This window comes from Poromitra crassiceps, assembly GCF_964638095.1.
Source record: "Poromitra crassiceps genome assembly, chromosome: 8".
In the NCBI taxonomy this organism is placed as follows: Eukaryota; Metazoa; Chordata; class Actinopteri; order Beryciformes; family Melamphaidae; genus Poromitra; species Poromitra crassiceps.
In genome coordinates, this window is record NC_139629.1 from 46019655 (window position 1) to 46023874 (window position 4220).

The window sequence follows — 4220 nt, forward strand, 5'->3', positions numbered from 1 at the left end:
CGGCACCGAATACATAACCTGTTTGGCGGAGGTAAAGAGTCAATGGCTAATTTGTCATCCACAAGTCTTGCGCTATGACTATCTCCAGTGTTGGGGGTAACTCATTACAAAAGTAACATATTACATGTAATATATTACTTTTAGCAGTAACTCAGTAATATAACTTATTACTTATAGGATTTCAGTAATATTATACCAGTTACTTTGTCAAGTAACTCAAGTTACAAATTGAGTTACATTTGATTAAATCAAAGCACATATGTCAAAAAGATACAATCATTTCCTAATCAAACTGTGTGTTTTTATGCAAATAACCACTATAGATGACAATAAGAAAGGAAAATAACATTTAGAGGTTTACACTGATTTCAAGGTGGTTGAAATTATTTTTCGGGATGGTTCCGACATTCATGTCATTCTGCTGCTGCTGTTATTTTGCTGAAAGTAATGCAAAAGTAGTGTAATAAGTAATGAGTTACTCCACACAGAAAGTAATATTGTAAAGTAACTTATTACTTTCAAATGAAAGTAACTAGTAATATGTAGTATATTACATTTTGAAAGTAACTTGCCCAACACTGACTATCTCAGGAAGGAAGGTCAAAGATAGGATCAAAGAGATGTGTGTATCCTGCATGTCCCGACTTCCTCAGCCAAACATCTACTAAGTGACTCTCTGTGATCCGGATATTTACCACGTCTGATTGCACGTGTTGTTTAATTGGATGCACAGGAGCCACTGGAATGAGCTTGGAACGCTCTATTAGTCTCACTTAGAGATGAGTCGCAGAAAAAGAAAAGGAAAGGAAAGGAGATGAGAGGAGAGAAGTGATGCTCTTTTAACCTTGACTCCCACTGGAACCTTTGTGTCACAGAGCAGAATACATCTGCGTGCATGTGATTGTGTCTTTGTGTTGAAGGTGTTCACCTTAAAGGGACAGCTCACCCTAAAATTCAAAATACATATCTTTCCTATCTATATGGTTTTGGGATAGTTGCCTGAGTTTTGGAGATATCGGCCACAGAGATGTCTGCCTCCTCTTGAATACAATGGAACTGGATGGCACTCGGCTTGTAGCGCTCGAAGCACCCAAGAAATACCTTTGAAAAGCTTGAAACAGCATTGTCTCTTTCCAGAAATCATGACCCCGTTACTCAAAATAATGCACAGACTTTGTTGTGAGTAGTTTCATGTACTGTAGGAACTATTTTCTTTTGCAGTCTCATGTAGGAACTAGCTAGCGGCTAGCGGGTGTAGTTCGGTCAAAAGAAAATAGTTCCTCCATGAAACTGCTCATAACAAGGTCTGTGGATTATCTTGAGTAACCGGGTCATGATTTCTGCAAAGAGACAATGCTGTTGAGTTTATCAAATGTATTTCTTTGAGCACCACAAGCCGAGTGCCATCCAGTTCCATTGTATTGGAGAGAAGGCAGAAACTCTGCGGCCGATATCTCCAAAACTCAGGCAACTAACACAAAACGATATAGATGGATAAATAGCACTGCAGGTGAGAGGGAATATATATTTTTGAATTTTAGGGTGAGCTGTCCCTTTAAACAGTGCGCTATACTTTACCATATTGGTCCCACCGATCAAAGCATCTCTGTGCATCATCTGTAAGTGGTGTTTCTACTGAAGGTAGAAACGCCACTATTTGTAAGTGAAGTATTTGTAATTGGCTGCCCTGAAAAGGTTACATTGACTGTGTGCCTTCGGGGCTGAATGTTCCACACTGACTGTGCGTGCGAGATATGGAAAGGTGTGTCTGATGTAAATGTGGTGGTACAGTAGGTAGGTAGGGTTATGACAGGTAGACTGCTGCTTCATCCCATGAGTCCAATTTGCTGTGGAAGGCTCAGTTCTGATGTGAAGGATGTCCACCTTCAGAGTAAGCAATAGTGTTGGCTCTCACTCATACAAGATACATTGCAAAGACATCGGACGTGTGTTGAAGGCATTTCACAAGAGCATTATGATCACGTCAGAAAGTGACATGAGGCACTTTTCATTACGTGGTTGTACGACTTTAATGACACACACGGTTGCGCCAGGAACTATTCATTAAATCAAATCAAATATGAAAATGTAATGGAATTTCTCAAATCCAGGAGGAACGATGTGGATTTTGTCATGGAACAGTGGGCCAGCTTTTTACCCTCTCACAGGGAGATGTCATAAGAATTTGCAATTCCTGTCATGCGTTTTATGGATTTGGAAAAGACTAACGAACATGAACCTGAGGTACAGTATCCTGTGGGAGGTGCTGTGCAGGGGCGGATTGAGTCATTTCGGGGCCAAAGGCGAACGCAGGCATGGGGCCCCTCCACATCCTTTGTTCTCCCAATTTTTCAATCCATATTTATCGAATGAAGTTCTATTGGTAACGTCTTCTCTTTACCAGTGTTCCCACAGCTATGATGTCCAGATATCTGGAATTGCACCTGTTATTTTTTATTTTTTTAACAAACACCCACTGTAAAATCGCATTTTCACAAACAATATCATCTCTGTGTGATTGTACTTTATTGTCCAACATGGAATATCTGTCATTGCCATTGGTTGTCATCATTTCCCTTGGTTTTCCAGCAGGTTCTCTGATATAAGTTGTTTATGGTCTTCTGTCTTCTATCTCGTGTTGCTGAACTGAGAAGATAACACACAAGACAATAAGGAGGAGACACAAAAATAATAAACATACTGTAATCTACTGTTAAAAATGTTGACCTTTTCTCTTTGTCTTTGTCCCTGTCTTTCTCTTCCTCTCGCTTGAATATATTTTCTTTATTTACAGTTGCATAGGTTGAGTTTGTCTTGCTTTGAAGGGAATCTTGGGCTGTTGCTGCATCGATGGAGAGAACAGATAGTGCAGACGGCCTGTCCCGTGACATAGTTGACCTGTCCTGAGGGATGTTTTAATTAGCTTCAGTGTTGAGAAAGTTCTCTCACCTGAAGCTAACAGTCGCAGGGAGAGTGAGTGGTCTGAGACCACTAGATCAAGTATCTCAGATGGTGATGAGATATGTGTGGGGGAAGGATCATTGGGGAAGTATCTAGTAGTGATGTCAATGTAGTAGAGAAATCATCTCCACCTCAAACCTCTGCTATCTCCTTGCTATCTGTTTTGGCAGAGATGAATCCATGATCTCGAAATTTCTGAAGGAATTCTGTCACTGCCCTGATTTTTCTCTCGACTGTACAAACATATAGATTCTTTCATTCTTTTTAATTCTTTCATTTCGGACCCCCCCCCCTGCTGTACTTCTGGTGCCCTAAAAATGTCTAACATACCGGCAAGTCTTTTCCTGTTGTGTCAAGTGGCAGGAAGAAACCACTAAAGTGCTCATGAATGGAAATGGTGAGGACTTTATCAAACAAACTGGAATAAAAGACTTAAAAAAAGCTGCCTTCCACCATGTGGAGATTTGCATTTTCTTGATTTTGTAACTCTTTTTAACATCCATAAGAAAATGTGTACTGTATCATGACACCATAATTCCATAATCCACAAGTTATTATTAAATCATGATGCAATTACATTGAACTCATCACACTCTAATTGGCTTCACTGTCTCACAGAATTGAGAGTAAAATGCATAAAAGATAAAAGACACTAATAAAAGCATTCTGGCACTGACAGTGGACGAAAATGAAACTACCATCCATTCCTTTGCTTCAATCCCTTTCAACAAGGGATTGTGCCATAATTAATGTGTATGGGGGATTCATAAGCAAGTTCATTTTTTGGCTTAAACTGTTCTTCCCAACAGACCCGATCCATCAGACAACAGATTTGGCAAAGATGAAGTAAATTAAAAACCACAAGCACAAATAGACAAATTAAAATGCACGACAACACTATGCGGGGGCCGCAGATGGTGTAGTTAGTAGGTATATGTGTGCCACAGCTTTTTAGACAGGCCTCAAAGTGCCTTTGAGAGATGCTAAGGCAAGATATGTCATTAAATCAATATAAAGCTGTCTGAGGTGCAGATACACACTTACCTCAATCCTTCAACGCTTTACAACATGCCGCTGGTAGGGTGTGTGCGTGTGTGTGTGTGTGTGTGTGTGTGTGTGTGTTGATGCTCGATTTTCCATGGGAGTCGGGTGTAGGTCTGGAAGGTCAAAGACCTCTTTACACCTCCCGTTGCCCTGCCCCGAGGAGCACAATGATGAAGGAGACACGCGGGAATAGAGAGGCAGAGGTGATTTCCAGG